We start from the raw sequence: 27,393 nt of genomic DNA, 5'->3' as shown, positions 1-27,393 counted from the left end.
ATTAAAGAGATGAAGGATGAAGTGGGGGGAGATGGGATAGCAGAATGAGGAAGAAATGGAGTTAGCAATAGAAGGATGAAAGGGGGTTAAGGAAATCAGAAGGATGGGATCAGGAATCAAAGCTGTATAGGCATATCATCAAACTCTGCAGCAGTAGACTACTAATTGTAATAATGGAGCACAGTAAATGAGGGGGGAGAGAAGTAGAGTAAGCACCAATAAGAGAAGAGAACTAGTGGGGAAGCTCCAGAGAAATAAAGTAAAGAAAACAAACAATTGCATATGAATGAGGTGGCAACAAAGATCCTGTGACTCAATATTCATTTTACCACTTGTGACCATTAACTGCATAGAAAGAAGCAAGCAAGCTGTATTGAAAACTATAGTCTCTGCAATGGATCAAATGACTGAACTGGAAACAATTGTATCCATTTTAGTTGCAACTGCTCAGTAGGGAGATAGCACTTCAACAGCAGAGTCATTAAATTGTTAGGTTTCCATCTGCCTTTATAGAGGGAGGGAGAGAATGCAGATCTGCCCACACCATAAAATATTCAAGGGATGAGAAGAGTTAAAAAACAAATAATCATAGGGTTGCCAACTTTCTAATCACATAAAACTGAACACCCTTGCCCCAAGGCCCCACCCCTTCTCTGAGGCCACGCCTCCTGCTCACTCCATCCCCCCTCCCTCCGTCACTCACTCTCCCCCACCCTCACTCACTTTCACTGGGCTGGGATAGGGGGTTGGGGTGAGAGCTCTGGCTGGGGGTGCAAGCTCCAGGGCGGGGCCAGAAATGAGAGGTTCAGGATGCAGGAGGGGGCTGCAGGCTGGGGCAGAGGGTTGGGGTGAAGGAGTGGGTGAGGGCTCTGGGTGAGGGTGCAGGCTCCAAGGTGGGGCCAGAAATGAGGAAGGGAGTTTGGGTACGGGAGGGGGCTCAGGGTTGGGGCAGGAGGTTGGTGTGCAGGAGGGGGTTCAGGGTGCACATTCTGGCTGGGCAGTGCTTACTTCAGGCAGCTCCAAGAAGTGGGGCATGTCCAGCTCATAGGTGGAGGGGCCAGGGGCTCTGTGCGCTGCCTGTGCCTGCAGGCGCCATGCCCACAGCTCCATCGGCCGTGCTTCCTGGCCAATGGGAGCTGTAGATCCGGCGCTTGTGGTGAGAGCAGTGCGTGGAGCCCCCATGGCTGCCCCTGCGCCTATAAGCTGGACATGCCTTAGCCCTGCTGCGCTGCCGACAGGACTTTTAGCGGATTGGATGTTCCAATCAAAAACCAGATGCCTGGCAACCCTAAATAATCCTCATAATGCTTTTAAGTTTTATAACAGTTTCATCCAAGCACCTCAAGGCGCTTTGAAAGTTGGGTAAGTATTTTACAAACCATTTTACAAACCGGATAACTGAGGAACATTGACAGAACAGTGCAAGTCTGCTCTGCTGCTGCTGCTTGTGCATGACCAGTTTGGTTGATAGTAAACTTCAAAAATTAATGACAGCAAATTGGTGTAATACCGAGTGCAGCTGAGAGGCTTTGGACTGACTCTCATGAATTTCAGGGATCCTTAGACTGATGAGAAATTATAGCTACAGATCCTGCTTCCATGGCTACAAGTGAGCCAGAGCAGAGAAACTAGTGAGGTTCCTTACTGCAAGGGGTGAAAGTGGATTGGAGGGGCTGCGCAATTCTGGTGCAGTGCAAAGCTCATCTCTGAAAGGGGTCTCTTCACTGCAGTATGCAAGATGCAGGGCAGAGTGGGAGAACCCACTGACACCCAAATCCTCCTCTCCTTGGAGAGCATGTGTTAGGACAGTGGGAGCTAATGATGTTTTAGGCTTCCAGAACTGCTTCACAGCCATCACCAACTTGAGCAGACACCTAGCACACAGTGTGGTATGCAAGCAGTGGGTTCAATGGGAAGCCCTGAGCTCTAAGGATGAGGTCTACAGCTTTGAAGTTATTTGGACATATAAATTGAATAAATGCAGATATATAGTATAAGGTACTGAATTTTAGAAGGACATCAAGTGCTGCTTACAACTCAGGATTATTGAGCAACTGTATTCACATAAAAGTCAACCTTCTAATAAAGTAATTTAAGCCATATTTTAATTCTGAATATGCTGTATACAACTAAGCTACTGATTTGAGTATAGAAGTTAGTCCCATCAGCTAGATAAGAAATTAATATTAAGAACAATCTCTGTAGTGTACATCTACAAGAAAACCATTCCTTTGGCCCTTTGAGTTTGCATTCTACCTTTTATTAAAAGGAGCCTAATCAAAAAGCAGTCCATGAAAAAAATCAGAAATATCTCTGAAACTAAGCCCCGGAATTCGCAGTTTTAGTGCATGCAAAGGAGTACAATGCTTTGGTATTTGAATTTTAAATTAATTTAAACATCTTCTTCAGTGGGTATTATTTACAATTTGAGCAAAAGCAACACTGTATTCATATGTATTATGCCTGTACTTCTGCAGCAGCCAAAATGTGCTGAATTTAGGTACACGTGTGTGCATGCACCATTAAGTTTACTATGCTTGCATGAATGTAAATGAAAGTTGAGTTTGGCCCAAAGTGTTTTTACACTTGACTGATGTCATTTTCATCTCATTGTTTCGCACATATACTCAATAAATCAACATCAATAAATGACACTAGATTATTTTTTACAATACGTATCTCCTTCCACACAGAGAACTGTTTTAAGGTACAAATGCCTCCCCTATGCACCACTATTTTTGAAGTATATCCTATGGTATGTCGCTCCAGTGACAGCATTTCGCCTGGAGGATAAAATATCAGATCAAATTGACCACATACGCTGCAATTTTTATCATGCTCTTATAATAGTATGAAGGTTATACATGAAGGTTACTTAACAGCAATTGTTGTTCTCCAGATGTATTGCTACTGCATATTCCCATGTGTGGCACTCTGTACCTCAAAGTAGCACCATGGAACCCTCATATTCACTACTGTGATATTATATGTTTTCAAAATATTCCTTGTGATATATCATTTTAAAAGTCTTGATCTGCAGAACATTAATATCTTGTTGAATTATATGTACTATAATTTTATATGAAGAATACTTCATATAAAATTATAGTGTTATAAGCTATAAGTGTTACTGAAATATGTTGTGAGGTTGGGAACACCCACAGCCAGTCTTTCAGTTACAACAAAGGAGTAGCCATCAATAGCCAGAAGACATTAATGGTTCATCAACACACAATCCACTATCCCAGAGACTTGAGAAGGTATGCACGCCTACCCATGTCACAGTAAAGATCTTTCCAGCAAGCTGGAAGAAAGTATAAAAGAGAGACAGTGAGATCATCACTTTGCTTCTCTCCCCCCTCCAACTCAACAGATGGAAGAACATCTGGAGGACAAAGACTTTAAACTGGGGAAGTTTGGTCCCACACTGGAAAAGAGTCCAGTCAGTGTATTGAAGAATTGCAAAAGTTTAGGATTTAGAATGCATGTTTACTTTTTTATTTTCTTAACCTTTATTTTCTTAACCTATCTCTGACCTTTATGCCTATTATTATAATCACTTAAAATCTTTCTGTAGTTGTTAAACTTATTTTAATGTTTTACCCTTACCAGTGAGTTTGTCTAAAATGCTTGGGAAATCTCAACTCATATTACAAAGGCTGGTGCATGTCCACTTTCTTATGAAGAAGTGGCAAACCAAGTAATGAGCTTACACTGGCCCAGCTTCTGACCAGTGCAAGATGGTACAATTCAGGTGTGTAAGACTGGGGAGCTGAGGGGAATTGGCTGGAGCCTCTCTATTGATGGTTCATGAGCGGCTAGGAGATCATTCATGTAACATAGTTAAGTGTGTCCCAGCCTGTGGATATTTGTAAAAGTGCAATGCCTATCAGACGTTTGTGGCTTGACATCAGCATCACAGTGTGAGAGGCAGCCCAGGTTGGTGGGTTTGGAGGGCTAGGGGTCCCATAGTCCATGTTGCACTCCGAGGACCCCATCACACCATAGTAGAGTCATTGACCTCAAGACCTGAGTCACAACATCATTGAAAGCTGTAGAGCTATCAAGGGGCATGCACATGTGTGTCACAGTTCCAGCCTTCTGGAATAGAAAGTATAAAAGATCTTGTTTCTTAATTATCCCCCAGTTCCTTGCTACCACTAAAAATTATCAAAACTCAAGTAAAGGCGTGAATCTGTAGAAGCAATACATTCAGAGAAGTTGTTGCTTAAAAATAACCTTCTTCCTTTGTCTCTGCAGGTCCCCCTGTAGGTGACTAGTAAGGAGAGACATTCCTCAGGAAGAGGGGTTGCTATGCACCATTAAAAAGAGACAGAAGCACTGCTCTCCTGGAATGAACATCCTATCTGGATTTATCATCGAGAAATTTAGCTCTGTGAAAATGTAAATTGAAATCCATTGATGAGTCTTGCAGAGTTTGCTATTGGTACATTGCAAAGGTAAGCTATCGATGCTGATATCCTTCTGGTAGACTGGGTCCTAAGTCCCAGGCTGATGCTTCTTTCAGAACCTGCTCCCATCTCTCCATGTTAGTGTACCCCCTTCATACACATTTCTTCAAGCACCCACTTCCTCTCCTTCACAGAATTCAAGATAGTCCCTAACTTATCACCGGGGAGAGAAAATAGGCACCAGTCTTGCCATTTCATCAATGTATTGGGAGTAGGTGGTCCCCTTTGCCAGAAGGCTTACAATACAGTTGCTCCCACCTGATTAGACTCTTCAGGAGGCCACCAACTAGGGTCTCTGTATTCACTAATCCAGAGTAGGGTTCTCAGAAAGATACAGGAGACCACCCAGTCTAACAAGGTAACATGATGGGAAACTAACCCACTTCTAGCCAGGAGTTCCCTTCAAGACCTTGCATGGTTGCTAGCGAACTGCAGGGTGTTTTCTATCAACCATGGAAAGAATTACGAGGTGCTACCTGCTCCTACTAAATTACACAGCCCTGACAGCAGGAGCAGAATTGTTTCCTGCCTCCCACTGCTCTGTTGGGGACTCAGACTACCGTCTGATTCCTCGATGACCCTGCTCAAGATCAAGAGAAGCAGTGCCTCTACATAGAGAGTCCTCTGATTGAGGAGCAGCTACCTTCCGTCCCCTGAAAATCCACCTCAGGATGTTGGTGGAGAGGAAGCTGGTCCCCATGAAGACAACTAATGTTCAGGTGTGTGTGGGAGAGTTTCGGGGTGAGGTAAGGTGGATATTCAGTGGTGAGCAGGGAGGGCCTGCTAAAGGGACAGAGATTTTTCATAGAGTCATGTTTTACACAAACCCTAATCTCCACGTGAAGCAGCAGTGGTTGATTCAATGACAAATCCTGAGACCAAAACCTGCTGGGTTAAATTAACAAAACTCATGGAACAAAGGACTCTCCTCCTCAATTCTAAAAGTATCTAGTGGATTGAATGTGGTGATGGATGCCAGGAGCACCTGATTTCTAATCAAGGAATCAGAAAATGAGACAGATTTGCTAAAATTTGAAAGTGAGGCTGTAACTTCTTTTCCAGCTCTTCTCCCCCCGTTCAGCACAGGAACCACTCTGGGGACTGAGGCTCCCAAAAGGCTCTACCGCCATACAGGGAAGGAGCCCAAAGCTTCAGCCCTTCTCTTCCAGCCTTCACCCCATCTTTTGATCTGGAGGACATTTTACAGCTGTGACTCCCACATACTGAATTGTAAGTGCCATCTCCTTTCCCCTCTTCCTCTCCAGAAGGCAGGTAAGGGCAACAGGGCGTCATGACAAGATGGCAGCTTATTTTAAGGAAACTGATGTCGGATACCAATAACAGTCTTTTCTATGACTGAAGCTTACCAAGTATTATTGTCACAGTTCTCATCATTTCCATGGCTGTTATGCCATCATGCTTCCAGCACATCCACCATAGGAACAGACGGGGTTCACAGTGCCTCTAAAAGGGCCCAACAGACCAGTCCTGCCTGTAGCACTTGGCAAACTGGACAGCCATTCCCCTTGGAGTGTGCCTGTACACAATCCACTATTTCACCTATTCCAGTTAAAACTGGGAGGAACTATCCAAGGAAACAGCAGAGCAGACATAAGAAACTGGATACCAAACTTCTACTACCTGTCCACTGCACAGGACAATTACCTAGGTGCAGGCCACAAGAAGGCAGCACACACCTATCTGAACTAAAATTGATGCTGATCAATGCAAGATCCGTCACCAACAAACAACAAGCAATACACAACCTCATTAGTGATGCAATATAGCTAGCAATACTGAGACTCAGCTGAATGATACTGCTAGCTCTGTGCTAGCCCACCTCATCTCCTAGGTTACATGGCCCATCACAAGTCCAGAGAGGCCAAGAAGGCAGGCAACACTGCATTAGTCTTCTTTTCAAACATCAGATCCAAAGGAGATGCCTCAGGTAAGACTTCATTTAACTAACAGTTGAAACCAGAGCCACAGCTAACAGATTTTATGCTCATTTATAGACCATCAAAGAGTATATGGTTCATAAAGGAGCTCACTGATATCTTATTGATGATGGTGATGAAACACCCCTGACTTGTCATCCTGGAAATGTCGACATTCAGGTTGACAAAGGGACAAATGTAAACTCATCTCTCCAATTGCCCTCCTAGGACTTTCACAGGTTAGCTCTGGTCCAACCCACACAGCCAGTCTCACCTTGGTCTTAGGCTAGATGTCAATATAGAGGCTAACATAGCCCAGGCAATCCTTTGTACAAACCATAACTTCATTTAATCAGAGGACAATGGTTTCCCCACTTCCAGGCAACAAGAAAGACTCATGATTCTGATTCAACCATGAAGCATCTTAGTGAAGGTCTATACTGCAATCCAGGGAGTAACTGCAGCATGGGTAAACATACCTTCACAAGCTTTACCAGCACTAGCTTGGCTATAAATAGCAGCATGGGCTTCAGTGTTGGCTAACAAGGCAAACAGATCCCCAGGGTGCTTGTTCAGATGCGCTGAAGTCCCTGCTGCAGCATCTACACTGTTATTTTTAGCTGTACTAGCATGAATAAAACTACTCCAGGTATGTCTACCCATGCTGCAATATTACCTCGGATTGCATGGTAGACATACCCTTAGATTCCATTAAATTCCAAAGCATGCTAAATAACAGCACCACTCCACCTTCAGTAGGAGAAGTCAACAATCTGATGAATCCTTATGATTATACACTAGCCTCAACCTTCAACACCTTCCTGGCTGACGAAAGACACTCATGAGCAACTGGTGCTACTAATGAAGGAAATAGCTGATGCCTTGTTCAGTAAAGGATTCCTCCTTCAAACACACTATAGTCCAACCAACACTGAAGAAACCTACATTCTTACACACATCAGTTCTTTACAGCTACCAGCCAGGATCAAAAATTCCACTTCTGAGCAAGCTCTTAGAGAAGCTGACCAAAGGCCAATTACAGGCTCATCTAATTGAAGATAATAGCCTTGATCCAGTACAATTTGGATTCAGGCCAAGACATGGGATAGAAAAAGCTTTAGTGATACTGATGGGGTGATCTCCTCCAGTCAATAGATGGTATGTAGGCATCCATTCTCATCCTCCTGGACCTCTCTGCAGTATTCAACACTGTTAGCCATGAAATACTGCTGTCCTGCCCGGGAGAGGTGGCAGAGATCCAGGGAAATACCCTAAAATGGATTAAATCCTTTCTGGAGGGATGCGCGCAAGGAATAGTGATGGGAAACTGCCATTAGACCCTTCACTTATGGAGTCCCATAAGGCTCAATTCTCTCTCCAGTCCTATTCTACATCTACATGCAGCCACTAGATGAACTAGCCAGACAACACAGACTGAAGTGCCAGCAATATGCAGCTCTACTATCCTTCATCGGACCACTAAGATAGCTCTGTGATTGGATGAAATCAGCCCCTGGATGAAAAACAGCTGTCTGAATCTGAGCAAGACAAAGATTATGTTGGAGCAGAAGAAAGCTCTTTGTAGGCTTGCATCCATGGCACAGTATCCTCTGGCTGAAGGTACACACCTGCAGTTATTCAATTAAGACCTTCATTTAGGAGTGCTCCTGGATTTTTCACTGATGCTAAGCTTTCACATAGCAGTATCCATAACTAAAGCTTTCTACCATCTTTGGTTGGCTAAGAGATTCCATCTTATTCAGCAGCCAATGATCTACTCTTTGTTATATATGTCTTTGTCACCTCCTGTCTAAACTACAGCAAAGAAATATATGTGGCCAGGAAACCATGAGATCTTAGGAAACTCCAAGTAGCACAGAATGCTACAACACATCAACATGAGCTACTGTGAGCATCTCGAACCAGTCCTCACCTCACTACACTGGCTTCCAATAGAATACCAAGTCAAGTTCAAGGTGTAAGTCCTTATCTTCAGCTCAACGGCCTGAACCTAAAGCTCCAGAATGAAAACTGTGGTTAACAGCTCCACTCCACAAGCACAATGAAATGTGCCACCACAAGGCTAAAGCTCATCTGTGAAGGAGACAGAGCTTTCTCAGGGGCTGGTCTGAGACTGTGGAATGAACTCTCACAGGAACAGGACCATTAGAAACCTCACCACCTTCCACTCCAGTTGCAAGCCCTTCATCAATTTGTCTTCTCTAACGTAAACAAATAGCAGTTAGTACATTTTAAAAAAAAACAGAACCCGACACAGCACACCCAACTCTCCCGCACAGGAGACAATGAGAGAGAGAATGACTATAGATGACAAATGTTACATTGCTTAATGAACTCCTGGAAGGCACTCATATACTATGGTGATGAGGAGAGGAGAGTATTCCAGCTCTGTCACTAACCCATTGTGTTTATGTGTAAGTAATTTAAATTCTTTGTTTCAGTTTCCTTGAGGACAGTCTGAGGATTAGTTAATGTTTGTAAAATATGTTGAAAATGGAGTGCGAAGTATTTTTGTTATAAGAATGTTATACAGGTAGGTTAGGTACTACCAAAATTACCGAGATACCCACATTGTGAACAGAAATCCCTCTAAGAGTCATTATTAAACGAGAAAAAATTGAAGGAGTAAGGCCCAACCTCAAGCTTTTAATCCAGGCAGTTATTATTTGCCTGAAAATGCACAACCCAGAGGTCAGCATTGCTACTACAAACTGTACACTAATAAAAACATCTGAAAATGTGAAAAACACCTTTTCACATACACACAGTTTGTCTCAAGAATGGCCAAATGGAATTCTAGCAAATGTTCCAATACCAAAAAGAATAACCTCTGAGCTGACAACAATTATAAGAAATTTCAGCCCACAGAGTAATCTCCCCTGACCATCCCTGAAAAGTAAGTGTCAGAAAAAGAGGGTCGTATGATCTACATTTCTGAATTTTGCAACGTAAATTCTACCACCTTTTTTTTTAAATTTAGTGTGGGTTTACTAAGATGACATCAAAGAGCATTCTTTATACATAACAATGGCAGGATATGGCCTAGTGGTGAAGAAGTAATACCAGCTCTGAAAAGATTTAAGGCTCTTGGAACTGGTTACAGGTAAACAGTCATTTAGTTTAACAGCATGCCCTAGTATAATAGAATTTGGGAAAGTATCAAATATGAGATGACAAGAACTTGTCTTTATCTATGATTTGCTACACAGTATATATCTTAATGCAGTAATGGCCACAACCAATCACTAATACTAAAGAGCTAGGAGACATTCCCTCTCCACCAGATGTTTTTCTTATAATCCCTCAAAACTGTACAATTTCTTTTGTTCACTACAAAAAGCAATAATAAGAATCCATCTCTGTGCTGATCTTCCAAGATTTTCAAAAACTCCTCCTATATTTCCAGCTGATGCAAAGCAATATAACTAGTTTCATTTTAATGCCTTAGCTCATTAGCTTAGCAAAAGTATTTACATAAAGGAAAAATCTAATAAATAACTTTCTCATCTGTAAATACTAAAGGCCAGAGTTTTCCATGTAACAATTTGGTAAGTAACCCTAATCCTTCTAATAGCTATACTTTGAGTATTTAATATCTCCAGAATAGAAAAAAAGTCATGTAGTCAATTTCTTACATAACAAGAGTTATCCTGGATACAAAAAAATACTTATACCACTTTTAAAATAAAACATATATTCCAATAACAATTTTTAAATTTCATGGAAAAATCAGATTTTGTCTCAAACTACTTTCTGAAATACTACAAAATAATAAGTTAACAGAATATGGAGACATACAAGAAAATTCAGGGCTACATATTGAAAGTAACAAATAATTTATGCACTCACAGTTTCAATAAGATGACCAGTGAATGTTCTCCTTACATAAGCCCATCTAGCCCAATATTCTGCTTTCTGACAGTGGCTAGTGCCAGATGCTTCACAGCAAATGAACAAAACAGGGCAATTTATCAAGTGATCCATCCCCTGATGTTCCACCTTCTAACAGTCAGAGGTTTAGGGACATCCAAAGCATGGAGTTGTGCCCCTGACCATCTTGGTTAATAGCCACTGATGGACGTATCTTCCATGAACTTATCCAATTCTCTTATGAACCCGCTTAATACTTTTGGCCTACACAACATCATCTGGCAAGGAATTTCACAGGTTGACTGTGTGGTGTGAAGAAGTACTTCCTTCTATTTGTTTTAAACCTACTGCCTATTAATTTCATTGGATGACCCCTAGTTTGTGTGGTATGTGAAGGGGTAAATAACACTTATTCACTTTCTCTCCACCATTCATGGTTTTATAGACCTCTATCATCTCCTCTCTCAATCATCTTTTTTCCAAGATGAACAGTCCCAGCCTTTTTAATCTCTCCTCACATAGAAGCTGTTTCATGCCCCTCTGTAGATCTTTCACACTGTGCTGTGACATTTTCTGAAATATGATTGCTCTGTAAGTAAATATATTGTAACACACCTTAAAAATGCATGAGGAGAGCAATTGCATTATTCTAAACATTCCTTCTGTACACACACTTCTAAAGATTCTGGAAAAAAGGGCCAGTCTATAATACTCTCACCAGGGCCAGTGCAAGGAAGTTTAGTGCCCTAGGCAAAACTTCCACCTTGCGCGCCCCCCCCTGCCCTGAGCCGCCCCCCAACGTTAGCTCCCCCTGCCCCCGGGGAGCCATGCGGCAGCTCCCCACCCCAGCTCACCTCTGCTCCGCCTCCTCCCCGAGCACGCTGCCCCGCTCTAATTCTCCTCCCCTCCCAGGCTTGCGGCGCCAAATAGCTGATTGGCGCTGCAAGCCTGGGAGGCGGGAGAAGTGGAGCGGCGACTGTGCGCTCCGGGAGGAGGTGTAGGAACACTGTAAAAAAAAAAATGGGGACACCGCTTTTTGGCACCCCCAAATCTTGGCGCCCTAGGCAACCGCCTAGTTTGCCTTAATGGTAGCACCGGCCCTGACCCTCACTCATGCATTTTCTGATCAATATCATCATAATACTTTTTGCAAATCTATACATTTTAACTCCTCATTTTGTAGGGAATACAAAATCATTTTTAAAAAACAAAATGTGGATGTTTATCTGAACCTTATGTACAAATGTAAAAACCCTGGAGAGCTGATCTTGCCTTCCAATCCAACTTTATATAACCCTTCCATTTTCAACCCTGGCTCACAGCAATAGCAGCCAATTTTATTACCTAACCCTCTGTCTATAGTCTCTTAGACCTATTCCCTATCTGAGATTAAAATTGAATATTCAACAATCCATCTGTTACTGGAAATTAACTCTATATTTTCAGTGCAAATAGTTTGAAAGGGATTTATAAAACCAAGCTCTTGGACCAGTTGAGATAAAAGGAGTCAACAGGCACTAAGCAATAAATTAAGTGACCAGGGGCAGCTCCAGGCACCAGCGCAGCAAGCACGTGTCTGGGGTGGCAAGCCGCGGGGGGCAGCCTGTTGGTCTCTGGGAGGGCGGCAGTCAGGCGGCCTTCGGCGGGGTGCCTGCGGGAGGTCTGCCGGTCCCGTGATTTCGGTGGCTATTCGGCGGCGGGTACGCCGAAGGTTCGGGACCAGCAGATCACCTGCAGAAATCCCGCAGAATCTGCGTGACTGCGGACCACCCGCAGGCATGCCGCCGAAGGCTGCCTGACTGCCGTGCTTGGGGCGTCAAAAAACATAGAGCCGCCCCTGTAAGTGACAGAATAATTGACTAAGACCCCAATTCAGCAACGGATTTAAGCACATACTTAAGCCTGTCTCTGTTCAGCAAAGCACTCAGGCCTCAATTTAGGAGAGCATCCCTATTCAGGCAGGATGCTTAAGCATGTGCTAAAAAATTCCATTAACTGGGAATGGACCACAATGTTTTCCTGAACAGGAATATACTTAAGTCATTTTAAAAGGTACTTAGGCATTGCTGTGCTCGGTGTTGCAATGACTAACTAATTTAGGAGCCTACGTCTCATTTTCAAAGGGGATTTAGACATTCAGGAGTCTAAATCCAATCAACTGTTGATAGAATTAGACTCCTAAGTGCCTAAATGCATTTTGAAAATGAGATTTAGTCTCCTAAATCAGTTAGGCACTGCAATGCTGAGCACAGCAACGCATACATAGCTTTAAAAATGTGGGCCTAAATGAAAAGTGGAATGAATGAGTGAAAAAGATTTTAAGGCAATTCTCTCTACAACATTCTAAATAAGAGTTATTTTTCATGGAAGACTAGTTCACAGCCACATAATTTTGTAACTTACAATATAGAAATGAGTTTAGTAAAAAAAAATGTAATTTATAATCCATAATTGCCTCTTGTACACAAATGGTTATCTGTATGCTTGTACAGAGTTTCAATGGTCTGGCACTAGGCTAGTTGAAATACTATAAAAATAACATTATATTACATATACTTCAAATAAGCAAAACTAATACATTCAAAAGTGCAGAAAAAATACTATCTACAAACATCATGTAATTCTCTTATAATTTTTACTGAACATACAGTATGTGATGCCTACACGATGAGAGGCAATTTAAAGGTTGAATGAATTGCTGAGATATGGGTCTGCTAGCTATCAGCACATACGTTAAGTATAAAGAAAGCATTCACTTTTCACTCGTTAATGCCATAATTTTTCTGTTTGCATTTCACTTTGTTACAGGCTTCAAACTCCAGTTAAAAAATTCAAATAACAACTTATTTTTTTATGACAAAGATGTAAACTTTTAAATCAGCATAGACTCTCAGGAGAGCAGTAGAAAAATTATTTCCAAGTTGTATTTGATTTTAACAATTAAATACTCTGAACATTAAAAAAAACCCCAAAGTTTAGCCGTTGAACAGAATACATATTGTATCTCTAGACAGCCAAAAGAAAGCTGCCCCCGGGAAAGAATTTATTAAACATCCCTCAGACCCATTTTGAACTCAGAATTACACAGCATGCATCCTGTCTCAAAAACATTGTGTTTTGCCTTTCAGTCATATACTTCCTGCTGCTGGTGAAATCTAAGCTGTGTTTCATGAAAATGTTCAACTCAAGAATTATTACAATGCCATGGTTACAAGGCAAAATGTATGGTAGCCTCAGGGGGCAACCAAATGAAACTTGGTTTTAGAAGAAAAATGACCCCTTTATTTGGAATTTCACATGCACAACCTTTTGCGTTTACATATATATGTATCTGTAAAGTTTAACTGAATATCTCATAAACATCATAATGCTGACCTGTTTTATCTGCAGTGCACTTTGTGTGGTCCAACCATTTGTGAAATAATAATGTTATCTAGTAAAGCCTGTTTATATTTCATTTATCATCTCACAGTCATTCTGACAACTTTTCCAAAGATGCGTGAGAAATGCTTAGGGGTGCCAGTTTGTTGGCAAAGCACCCAGTAAACAATTTGTAAAGGTTGAAAACTTATGAACTTCTGAATTGAATTCTGCATCTTTTAACTTCCCTTTCAAAACATACATTAAAAATACTTAATGAAATTAAAACTTTATATTGATAACATTTTCAGTGCTTCCAACACAGAGGAATGGCATAGACTAGTTTAAATCACACAACTGTGAGTAGATCCTCAACTTGGATTTTCCCCCAAATTCAGGCAGAAGAAGAGAACAGAAAAGATATCACTTGAGTAAAAAAGGAGTTATCCTTACCAAGTGACACTCCCAAATGACCTGATCCTGCAAAGTGCTGAATGCTCCCAACTTTCCTTGAAGTCAAAGGGAGCTGAGGGTAACTATACATAGGAAGAATCTAGCTCATAATCTCCACTCTGGAAATATGTCAAAGTTGTCTAGGGAAGGAAAGATAAAAACTGTGCAGAATTACTAATAGCAACCAAGAGAGTACCTAATATACAGCCACAATACACAGATTACTATAGCTACCAGTAATAGGGGCAGATCCCTTTGACTTCAGAGGGAATAGTCACAGTAGTTAGCACTATACTTAGTAGTAGGCGTATGTAGAATTGGACCCTGGATAGAAACCCACAATAGCTAGCATCCAAAAAGGCAGAAGAATAAAATGATTCACTTAGACCATGTGCGAGCTGATAGGGCCACTGGGGCTTGAGGTGGTTTAGCGCAGGTCAGAGCCCACAACCTGCCCTGTTCCCAGGAGGGAAAAGGAGGTGTGGGGCCGCTATTGAGACCAGGATGGGCCCTAGAGGAACCCTGCTGGGGCAGGGTCTATGGCCATGGCCCCTTCATCCCCCTGCTTGTGGGGAAAGAGGGTCATATGGTGCTGCAAGAGCTAAGAAGGGCCCTGGGACCCAGGGCAGTGCTTCCAGGGCCGAGCCTGTTGCCATGGCCACCAGCCACTACTGCAGACAGGGATGGAGTTGGTCCCAGGGTTGTGGCGATGGGCCCGGCCATATGGTGGCAGTCTCCACACTGCTTGCATGTATCTGTGTGGGAGGGAGGGCTATGCCACGGTAGCATATACTCCTTATGTCCTGCTGCTTCCTCTCCTCTTCCCACTTGGAGAGAGAGTGAGAGGGGGATTGTGAGGCTCTGGCTAAGTCTACAGCCAGCAGACCTATAGATGCCTGCTCCCGGAGCTGCTCTGAAGGAGCCAGACAGAATGCTCAGTCCCTTTCCCCTCCATCTTAGGGCTAGGTGACAGGGGTCAGGGCACATCTAAACTTTGCATGCCAGGAGGTGGTGCCCAGTCAGGCATTCTGTGCCCTTCTGGTGTCCACTGGACTGGACGACTTTATTGGAATGACAAGGGAAATGAATGAAGATTTAGAAGTGTGGGAATAATTTCTGGAAGAGTTTAATTGGTTTTCAATATGGCATTTGGACTGTTTGCTCAAGACTGAGCTGTAGGTACAACCCAAACCAGGAGGAGGTGGTTTTGAGGGGTTACTTTCAAGGTGAGAGGTGTGCTCAGAAGTGGCCATCAATTCCCTCACATTCCACAGCCATATGTCAGTGCCTCCTTCTGACAAATGTACACCATCATCCCTGAAAAATTCTGGCCAGTTCTAACAGATGTCTCTATGCTGTACCTCCTGTCAAGCTGTTTGGAGTGGCTCATAAATGTGGGTGCCAACCTCAGGGCAGACTGTTACAAGCCAGGGCACAAACCCCAAACTGGTTATATGTTCTATAATTAGATTTCACCAACCAAGTATCAAGTGTGAGCTCCTCAAGCACTATAACAGCCTAAACATGGAGTCTCAGACAGTCCCCTTGGGCACTCCGGTCTATCTTGTCACCATCTTGTGATAGATGGTCCCGTAAACTAAAACCCACAATCATATTCAGATTAATCTGAGTTCCAAAGGATCAATCACACTTACCCCAGGTCAGTTGTACCTTAGATCTCTCACCAAAGATGCTTGTAGACAATCCTATATTAAACTAACTAAAGGTTTATTAACTAGGAAAAAGAAATATGAGAGTTATTTATAAGATTAAAGTAGGTAAACATACACAAATGAGTTAAGGTCTTAGGTTTCTAAAGTAATAGAAGTTGTTGTAATGCGAAAGCTCTATATGTCCTTTAGGGCTAACCCAAGCTATGCAGTTTGGGGATCCCTTGCTTATGCTTAGAAATATTGCCCTCTCCAAATTCCAAGCAGCGTAATGATAACAATTCCTCCTTCACAGGGATTTGTATTCCCTTCCCCTAGTGTTCAAGATGCGATGGGAAGAGGGCTTGTGCACACAGTATCCACTTAATGGATGTGGGAGGAAGCAGTCAACAAAGTCTTTTGTCCACTGATGTTCCACAATGTCTGAAGTCTATGGGACTTCTTTTGTTGGGAAGAAAATGACACCTCTTGTGGTAAACTAGTATTTCACACTTGGTCATGCTTCTCACCTGACTGTGGAGTTTTAAGTCTTAGCAAACATTTTTATAGTTACAGAGCCATCATCGTGTATGAACAGCAGGCCTGGCTGCTGGTTCTGGATTTCTAGTATGGCTTTTACTGCCTTAATGGGGCACAGGCATTCAAATGCACATTCCTTCAATACCATATAAGTCCCCCTTCCCTTCTGGTCCATTTTACAAGTACCTTAATGACAGGGACACTGATCCTGTAAATAGCCATACATCAGTTACATTCAGTGCCTGCTGGGACCTGTCTGTGTCTGCCAAAGGCCCAGCTCTCTGACTCTAAAAGTGCCAAAGAAGGCAACAGTGAATGCTGCCCTAAATAAAAATGGCCTCCCTGCCACAGCTGAATACCTGTGATAGTGCCATTGATAAGCTTGTCAGGGTTACGTGTAATCTTTTGTCCTTCCTGCACCTGCCCCTCCTGAACCACCCTTGAAGAGCTTCTGTGCTATATGGGTCTGGAAACCCACCGACCTACACCAGTGGAATAGGCCTACTAGTTGTTGTTGGTTATATAGTGGAAGGAGCCAAGGACTCGGCCATACTTACAGGATGGGGGACTCTATCCTGAGATGCAGTGACTGAAAAAAAAATTGGCAATCAGTTTGAATAATCATCTGAGCATAAGCTCTTGGTGTGATGCTGTGGCCAAAAGAGCTCATGCAATCCTGGGATGCATAAACAGAGGAATCTCAAATAGGAGTAGAAAAGTTACTTTACCTCGGTGTTTGTCACTGAGCAACCACTGCTGGAATACTATGTCCAGTTCTGGTGCGCACAATTCAAGAAGAATGTTGATGTTTTGGATAGGGTTCAGAGAAGAGCCGTGAGAACGATTAAAGGATCAGAAAACATGCCTTATAGTGATAGACTCAAGAAGCTCAATTTATGTAGCTTACCAAAGAGAATGTTAAGGGGTGACTTGATTACTATAAGTCTTGAGTCTATAACTATATGCATGGAGAACAAATATTTAATAATGGGCTCTTCAATCTAGCAGAGAAAGATATAACAAGATCCAGTGGCTGGAAGTTGAAGCTAGACAAATTCAGACTGGAAATAAGGCATAAATTTGTAATGGTAAGAGTAATTAACCACTGGAGCAATTGACCAAGAGTCATGGTGGAGTCTCCATCAATGACAATTTTTAAATCAAGATGGGTTGTTTTTTTCTGAAAGATCTGCTTTATTAATTATTTTGGGGAAGTTCACTGGCCTGTGTTATCCAGGAGGTCAGACTAGATGATCACAATGGTCTGGTCTGGGAATCTATGAAAACCCATGGTGGGACAAATCACCATGTATCGCACCATGTGGTGTGTGGGTATGGATCACTTCTGCCAAAGCTCTTCCTGTGCCCTAAATTCTGTGAACTCTGTAAGCCTGGCCTTATAGGCCCCCAGAGTCCGCAGGGCAACCCAGTCTTTGACTAGTCCCATAGCTGTCATGATCCAAGGTTCCAAAACATCACCTGCGGGTCCCTGCTGGCAGGCGACGTTCCTAAAATCTGTCATCCTGAAATCGCGCTAGAACATCGGCAGCACCGTTATCCACTCCTGGGACACGCAGTGCATAAAAAAGCATGTTAGATACCAGGCAGTGTAAAATGAAGGCCCTCAGCTGCCTCATTAAACTGGGCAGTATTAGCCGACTATCTATTTTCAGTACGCACCATAGATCTGTTGTTACCCGAGCAACGGACTGTTTTGGCCTGAAAGTTTTCTCCCCAAATAGTGCCTGCCACCAGAATATGAAAAAAAACCTCTAGAAAGGTGATGTCCCTATAATGCCCTGAGGAATTGATGGGCAGGAATTGCGATACCAGGTGGTGTGGGTGTGGAGGGTGCGAACAAGCTAGTCTCTGGTGCCCCCTTTGATCAGTTTCCAGTGAGATTTAAAGGATAAAATGAACAATTCCCAACGGTAAAAGACCTGGGATTTTGCTGATGGGCCTTGGGCTCATGGCATAGGTTGATACCCTGTGGCCCTTTCTGGACGTGGTCCCCATCTTTCTGCACCCTCTGTCCTCCTTGTGGGTGAGAGGTTAGTAGGACTCCAAGCGAGCAGAATACTGGGGGCTAGGCTGAGAAAAGCCTATCCAAGTTATGAGTTATGTAGTAGGAGCCCTGTAACCCCTGCACTGGAACCACTTAAACGCCTGGTATATGAGAGTATGGGTGTTTAAGTTAACAAAAGTTGCAGCCTGCCACTTACAATCCATCCATATGTCTGTCCTCCTTTTGTCACTGTGTCCGAATCAACAAGCCAGTGAGCATTTTCCAATGGGCATCTATGTCACAGCTAATCAAATGTGGCCTCTTGCATATGTTGAGGCTCTGATGTTACTTGAGCAAAGAGATCTAAGATTGGTTACAACTTGACCCACTGATCTCCACTGTAAAGACCACATAACAGCAAATTCTGAAAGAAAATGTTTGACCATTAAGGAAAAAAAAAAATAAAAACAGTTAAAAAGAAAAGGGATTTGGTGTTTGGTTTTTTTTGGAGATGAGGATTTATATGAATACATTTCTCTTTGATATATTTGATCTGTCACAACACTGAAAGAGGCTTTTCTTTGACTATGGCCATGATCAAGCAACACACCTAAACTTGTACAACACACGAATAGTCCCATTTAAGTCAATAGGACTATACGAGTCTTAAAGTTCCCCACTTTTAAAATAAAGCATCACTTGTGCGCTTCTTTTAACTTGGAATATGTGGGGAAATGTTCTTGCGCCTTTTAGAAGAACACCACATCTAGAAAATAAATTAGAGACAAATAGACTTAAGATGAAGATACCTAAAGTAAGTAATATATTGGACATATAGAACCTGATCCAATGCCAACTGAAATTAATGAAAAGTCTGCTATTGACTTCAGTGTACAAACGCACATTGGAGCAAGCCCATATACAATAGATCTGAATCCACGTCTTTCTTTAAGTACCATGTTGCACATCATTTTGTTGTATATTTCCAAATAATGTTCCAAAAACTTTCAGCAAAAAATTTACAAAGCATACTATTTCCATGGACAGAAGAAACAGAAATATGCAGAGCTCTATACATTTAAAATTCATTCTCTCAACTTCTTTACAATCGAACTCTGAGGACACTAACTCAACCTACTTCAATGAAGTAGGAATGCTGTGAAGCAGCATATACACACATTGCAAAGGAGTGTGTCTGACTGCTAAAACAATAGATGTTTTGCAAATATTTGCAAAGTACTGGAAATAACAAAGAACCTTTGCAAAGTATCTGCCTAGAAGTTTGGGAACTGGATGCTAATGTTTGATAGTCTCAGAAACTAAAATGATCTTTTACAGTTTATTTGCATGAAAAAGAGCTTCTTTTTGCACGACATAAAAATTTATAAGCACTTTTTCCGAGTATCATAGAAATAATCAAATGGAAAGTATTCATAATACATTCAGTAAGGGCTTACACTTGTTCATTTAGCTACAGAAGATTTCAGTGCATAATGCTGTTTTGCCATGCCACTGAGCCAAGCAAGAGAAGCTTTGTTAAAGAAAAAGCCTCAATATTCTTTCTGTAAGATTTTTACAGACACTTCCCTGTGCTCATACCAAAGCTAAACTTATTCTTCTCCCTCCATATCTCAAATTCCTCATGCTCTTCCCCAGAACAATTGTACGCTGCAGTTATCACATCTTTCTCTCATCCCTTTGCCTCTGTTTGACAATTTTTTCCTTATTATCCTTTATTCTCTAGCTGTCCAATTTAAAGGCTTGAAATGACTAGTGCAACAGAACTGGGCAAAACATAAGCCAAGACAAAATACAGTGAAGTTGTTTTAAACCTCACTGACAGCTTTAGGGCTCTGGGTACAAAGAATGTAAAGATCTTTTTCTTGTTACAATCCCCAGATCATTAGGGATAAGAGCCATGGATTCCACTAGGAATAAACAGCTTAAAAAGCACATAGACTCAGCCCCAGAAATGCATTTCAGTTTTTCCACACAAAAAATTATTCCCTATTTTCCAACATAGCTGGACCATCAGTCAGTCAGAGCACAGAGACTTGAACAAGTCAAGATGTCTTTTGAGATGACAGTTCAAAAATGGATTTTGGTCAGGGAGATGTGACAGCTCCCATTGGACTGTAGATCTCTCCCAATGGCAGTCTGAAAGGGGAACTCTCACCATTCAGTCAAACCTCCCTCTCCACAACAGTAATATGTAGGATGATGGGTCACTAACAATCAACTCAAGTATCAGGGGGTGCCGTGTTAGTCTGTATCCACAAAAACAACAAGAAGTCCAGTGACACCTTAAAGACTAAGATTTATTTGGGCATAAGCTTTTGTGGGTAAAAAAACCTCACTTCTTCAGATGCATGGAGTGAAAGTTACAGATGCAGGCATTATATAATGACACATGGAGAGAAGGGAGTTACCTCACAAGTGGAGAACCAGTGTTGACAGGGCCAATTCGATCAGGGTAGATGTAGTCCACTCCCAATAATAGATGAGGAGGTGTCAATTCCAGGAGAGGCAAAGCTGCTTTTGTAATGAGCCAGCCACTCCCAGTCCCTAATCAAGCCTATAATGCTGTTACATTTGCAAATGAATTTTAGTTCTGCTGTTTCTCTTTGAAATCTGTTTCTGAAGTTTTTTTGTTCAAGAATAGTTACTTTTAAGTCTGTTATAGAATGTCCAGGGAGATTGAAGTGTTCACCTACTGACTTTTGTATGTTCCCATTCCTGATGTCCTATTTGTGTCCATTTATTCTTTTACATAGGGACTGTCCGGTTTGGCAAATGTACATGGCAGAGGGGCATTGCTGGCATATGATGGCATATATAACATTAGTAGAAGTGCAGGTGAATGAGCCCTTTATGGTGTGGCTGATGTGGTTGGGTCCTATGATGGTGTTGCTAGAGTAGATATGGAGACAGAGTAGGCAACGAGGTTTGCTACAGGGATTGGTTCCTGAGTTGCTGTTTCTGTGGTGTGGTGTGTAGTTGGTGAGTATTTGCTTCAGGTTGGGGAGTTGTCTATAGGTGAGGACTGGCCTGTCTCCCAAGGTCTGTGAGAGTGAGAGATCATTTTCCAGGATAGGTTGTAGATAGTTGATAATGCGCTGGAGAGGTTTTAGCTGGGGGCTGTACGTGAATAATCAACTCAAGAGACCCCATGTGTCCCATGCGCTAGAAGGAGATGGGAAGAAGTCCATATCTGGTATATTTTTTATATTTCAGAAATCCCCTTTCTAGAAATCAGACCACAGCCCCACCCCACTCATGGAGCCACCTAATGGGGTTTCTGCTGCACCCAGAATGGTCTTAGACTGGGGAGAGGGATGGGTTGGGAATGGAGTGCTCTTCAGCTACTACCACCTTCATAGCAGGAACATTTCCTTGTATCCAGATTAGTCAGCCCAGTGCATGGCCCCCATACATAGTATTGGGACTTGTATATCCCAGAAAGCCACCTAGCTGTTAAGTGCTAAAGTAATCAAAAGGAATGAAGCATTTACAAAATGTCAAAAAGGACCTAATCCTCAATACTGAAAGAAGGGAAGGAAAAGAATGAACAAAATAGAAGTATCAGACAGCAGATTAGACCAAGCATAGTATGTCTCTCGAGAGCGCCATTTCTTACATGCTGCTCTAATAGTTCTCATGGGAAAAGGCTCATCAGTGTTCAAGGAAAATCCTTTTGTACAGCAACTATGATTAAAAACAAAAGTTGGTAACAGAACTGTTCCAGATGGTGCTTAAGAAATTATTACAAATAAAAAAGTATGTCAGGTGACGAGTGAAAGAACCTTGATAAATGCAAATTAATCTGATCACTTATTTTCCACTGCAGAGACAGAATACTTCTAAATTACTAAAGTAGACAGCACTAGTTCATATTATATTACAGCTTACTTCTATGACACTACAATATTTCTATATTCTGTAGCTATATTATACATAGATGATAGCTGAATGCATATTTACAGTGCATCTACAAAAACAACAAGGAGTCTGGTGGCACCTTAAAGACTAACAGATTTATTTGGGCATAAGCTTTCGTGAGTAAAAACCTCACTTCTTCGGATGCATGAGTGAAAGTTACAGATGCAGGCATTATATACTGACACATGGAGAGCAGGGAGTTACTTCGCAAGTGGAGAACCAGTGTTGACAGGGCCAATTCAATCAGGGTGGATGTAGTCCACTCCCAATAATAGACGAGGAGGTGTCAATTCCAGGAGAGGAAAAGCTGCTTCTGTAATGAGCCAGCCACTCCCAGTCCCTATTCAAGCCCAGATTAATGGTGTTGAATTTGCAAATGAATTTTAGTTCTGCTGTTTCTCGTTGAAGTCTGTTTCTGAAGTTTTTTTGTTCCATGATAGTGACTTTTAAATCTGTAATAGAATGACCAGGGAGATTGAAGTGTTCACTTACTGGCTTATGTATGTTACCATTCCTGATGTCCGATTTGTGTCCATTTATTCTTTTGCGGAGGGACTGTCCGGTTTGGCCAATGTACATGGCAGAGGGGCATTGCTGGCACATGATGGCATATATAACATTAGTGGATGTGCAGGTGAATGAGCCCTTGATGGTGTGGCTGATGTGGTTGGGTCCTCTGATGCTGTTGACAGAGTAGATATGGGGACAGAGTAGGCAACGAGGTTTGCTACAGGGATAGGTTCCTGGGTTGGTGTTTCTGTGGTGTGGTGTTTAGTTGCTGGTGAGTATTTGCTTCAGGTTGGGGGGGTTGTCTGTAAGCGAGGATTGGCCTGCCTCCCAAGGTCTGTGAGAGTGAGGGATCATTTTCCAGGATCGGTTGTAGATCGTGGATAATGCGCTAGAGAGGTTTTAGCTGGGGGCTGTATGTGATGGCCAGTGGTGTTCTGTTATTGTCCTTGTTGGGCCTGTCCTGTAGTAGGTGATTTCTGGGTACCCGTCTTGCTCTGTCAATCTGTTTCCTCACTTCCCCAGGTGGGTACTGTAGTTTTACGAATGCTTGATAAAGATCCTGTAGGTGTTTGTCTCTGTCTGAGGGGTTGGAGCAAATTCGGTTGTATCTTAGGGCTTGGCTGTAGACAATGGATCGTGTGATGTGTCTTGGATGGAAGCTGGAGGCATGTAGGTACGTATAGCGGTCAATAGGTTTCCGGTATAGGGTGGTGTTTATGTGACCATCACTTATTTGTACTGTAGTGTCCAGGAAGTGGATCTCTTGTGTTGACTGGTCCAGGCTGAGGTTGATGGTGGGGTGGAAATTGTTGAAATCCAGGTGGAATTCTTCAAGGGCCTCCTTTCCGTGGGTCCATATGATGAAGATGTCATCAATGTAGCGCAAGTAGAGGAGGGGCACTAGGGGACGAGAGCTGAGGCAGCATTATTCTAATTCAGCCATAAAAATGTTGGCATACTGTGGGGCCATGCGGGTACCCATAGCAGTGCCACTGACTTGAAGGTATAAGTTGTCCCCAAATCTGAAGTGGTTGTGGGTGAGGACAAAGTCACAAAGCTCAGCCACTAGGCTTGCTGTGGCCTCATCAGGGATACTGTTCCTGACAGCTTGTAGTCCATCCTCATGTGGAATATTGGTATAAAGTGCTTCTACATCCATGGTGGCCAGGATGGTGTTTTCAGGAAGAACATCAATGCATTGTAGTTTCCTCAGGAAGTCGGTGGTGTCTCGAAGATAGCTGGGAGTGCTGGTAGCGTAGGGTCTGAGGAGAGAGTCCAAATAGCCAGATAATCCTGCTGTAAGAGTGCCAATGCCTGAGATGATGGGGCATCCAGGGTTTCCGGGTTTATGGATCTTGGGTAGCAGATAGAATACCCCTGGTCAGGGTTCTGGGGGTGTGTCCATGTAGATTTGTTCCCGTACTGTAGCTGGGAATTTCTTGAGCAGATAGTGTAGTTTCTTTTGGTATTCCTCAGTGGGATCAGAGGATAGTGGCCTGTAGAATGTGGTCTTGGAGAGTTGCCTGGCAGCCTCCTGTTCATAATCCGACCTGTTCATTATGACTACAGCACCTCCTTTGTCAGCCCCTTTGATGATAATGTCAGAGTTGTTTCTGAGGCTGTGGATGGCATTGCCACCCTGATTGAATTGGCCCTGTCAACACTGGTTCTCCACTTGCGAAGTAACTCCCTGCTCTCCATGTGTCAGTATATAATGCCTGCATCTGTAACTTTCACTCATGCATCCGAAGAAGTGAGGTTTTTACTCACGAAAGCTTATGCCCAAATAAATCTGTTAGTCTTTAAGGTGCCACCAGACTCCTTGTTGTTTTTGTAGATACAGACTAACACGGCTACCCCCTGATACAGTGCATCTGTAATTCAAAAAGCCTATAACATATTTGAAAATTTTACAGCTATACAATGTGTACAGGAGGTATTTGTAATGTAACTCCTCACTCCACACATATATTAAAGATTGTGGAAGTTAAAAGATGAAAACAAACTAATGATAGCAATTGTAACATATCAAAAACTGAAACATTAAAAAACTTTGATTTTCATGTGTATAATAAATATCGCACAGACTAACTGCCATCTCATAAATGGTGCGGTTGATTTATATATGAAGTTGGCTAACATTTATATATATCAGATCAGTGACATATGTGACTAAAGCTCTAAGCAGATCTGGGTGGGTCTCAAGCAGAACAAACAAAATGTCAGACAGAGCTCCTCACTCTGAGTGACACATAAGCAGCTCTGGAAAGAGTGCTGAGCAAATGGGATGAGAGCTGTCCCCAGAGCGGAAATTCTGTCACTGGTGCTTTGAACAAGACAACTCCCTTGCTACTCAAGATTCACCTTCTGTTTTCCTTTCATCTGTCTGTGTTCAGAGGGAGCCATATCCCAAGGATAACATCCTGCAGCACATGGCTCTTCTCAGCTGAGGATATCAAGCAATAATGATGCGGTCATCATTGCAACATTGGTCACAATGAGATTCCCATGCCCCAGATCACAAACTTGCTGGTTCAGCAGGATAGGCTAGAATGTGGTCTGTTTTGGATTCCTAACAAAGCCATCATCAGTCCCAGTGCAACATGAGGCATACAAAAGACTTTTATAGATTTTGTGACAGTTACATAGCTTTGATTTCTCAAAAAGATGAACAGATTAACAACGGACTATGCCTCCAAATCTAATTGGACCAGAAGACATGTTTTCTGTATAGACAGGGGAAAAAAACATCTACTAAGAATAGAAGTCAACTGTAAAACAAGGTATCATCACTCCGGAAGACTGGAGAAAGATATAAGACAGAAACAAATAGACCAACATTTTATAAGATTAATAAGAAAAGGAATTGGGACCAAGTGATATGGTGTGGTGGAAATATAGCATTATTTCCATTTTACTGGTCTAACAGAAGTGTTCACTGCTTACACCTTCCTGAGTGACAGTGTAGTTTGTAAGTATCATACTCCTCAAGAAGACACCAGATGTTGGATAGCAAGTGCTAACAAAGAACGATTGTACCAAGACAGATATTCCCCTTTCCTAGAGTGACATGCAACAACAGGATTTGCTACAAGAAGAAATTCAAGCTAGTGACCAGGGTGTGTATTTCATTAAGGCTCGTTAGCAGGCACCTGCACCTAAACTTTGGCATGTTCAAAGAGAAATCTATATAATAATGATCTACCGTTCATTTTCTTAAGAAGTAAAAGGGTTGAGGGAAGAAATCATTACAAAGTGTATTTTCAATGTATTTTTAATCAAATGAATATTTCTCAAAAACCCAGAGGTACTGTAAAATTTGTGCTAATATTTAAGAACCATTAAGTATGATTGCTATATTAGCTTTAGTAGAGATATTACAAGCTCCTCAGAGTATGTTTATTTTTAACACTCATTTTTGCTTTTTTGTAATATTGTTTGATAATTCAGCATCTAACCAGTGCAAAGTTTTAAGGATTAAAACTGACATTACATTTTCCAGGAGAAAAATAAAGGAATAAATTTCTGGCAATCAGTGTAGTTCATTTACATGAATTATAAGCGGTTTAAAATAATTTGCTGTGTGAGTAATTCTAACCTTGCAAGAAAATCTTTAAGAGAGTTCAGATGCAAATTTACATAAATACAATAAATGTTTCAAATCTTGTATTTGTGTTTTCTTCGAGCAAAATATCTTTTTGCCAGCAACTTTTGGTCAGCTTTAATTGTAACGAGCAATGAAGCGCTGTTTCTATTAGATGAGACATTAGAGTTTTGACACAATGGTCTAGATAAAAATAGCCATGGGTACAGAGGAGTTGCAGATTGAGGTTGATTTACCCAAGGAAATGTAACTTTGAACCCTGACTGTTTTTTAAAGGAATTCCCCTGGTGGAAGCTGACTGGGAAAGACACTGAATCAGCACCTCACCCAGCTGGCCACATCCTCTCCAACTCTTGGGGAGACTCCGTCCCACTTCGGTGGTTGCATAAGCTGACACGAGATTCATCAGCAGAGCAGAAATTGCAGGCGATTTGCACCTGTATCCTCCCTCCAGCCAAATTTATTTGTGCCAGAGGTGGTGTTTGAACCATCACAATTTTTCCCATTGTAATTTAAATTGCTATGAAAAAGTAAGAATTCTTCAAATCAAACCTTCACTCATTTCTAGGACCAGAGATAGGCCTGGGCCATGAAGTCTGGATCCAGATTCAAGGTGTTTCAGGTGTGGTGCTCTTTTTCTGATGTATCTTATAGAAATGGTTTTCAGCTGCGAAGTTTGGATCAGGATCCAAAGTTTTAAGGAGGATGGATAGAGTGTTCCTATATAGCCATACTTGCTTAGCAGCAAACCATTTTTTAAGGTTCTCCAACATACAGTGAAATTAGCTAGCAATGCAAAACAGATGGGAAGACAGTAGATCCAGCCCCCTGAGGATGTCCATCAGTATACAGAGAATCCTTTGGTGGCACAGAGGCCAGTGTAGCAGCTTTACCACATTGTCTTCCTGGCCCTCAGTATAGAGTCAGGGCACCTTTAAGCACATTTGGGAACAAAATGGGGGAGGCAAAAAAACGTTGACTTCCTCACCTCACCTAATCGTGTGTTGAACACAGCTTGGCCAGTTAGAGAATC

General features: G+C 42.2%; 1 protein-coding gene across 4 annotated transcripts in view; it reads right to left on the bottom strand.

Moving 5' to 3' along the window:
• STPG2 (sperm tail PG-rich repeat containing 2) overlaps nt 1-27,393 on the bottom strand; it is a 424,532-nt gene that overhangs the window by 9,864 nt on the left and 387,275 nt on the right. The window lies entirely within an intron of this gene.

This window comes from Chrysemys picta, chromosome 5, assembly GCF_011386835.1.
Source record: "Chrysemys picta bellii isolate R12L10 chromosome 5, ASM1138683v2, whole genome shotgun sequence".
NCBI classification, from domain to species: Eukaryota; Metazoa; Chordata; order Testudines; family Emydidae; genus Chrysemys; species Chrysemys picta.
The sequence above is the reverse complement of the archived record's forward strand: the minus strand, read 5'-3'. Positions and strand labels throughout refer to the sequence as shown.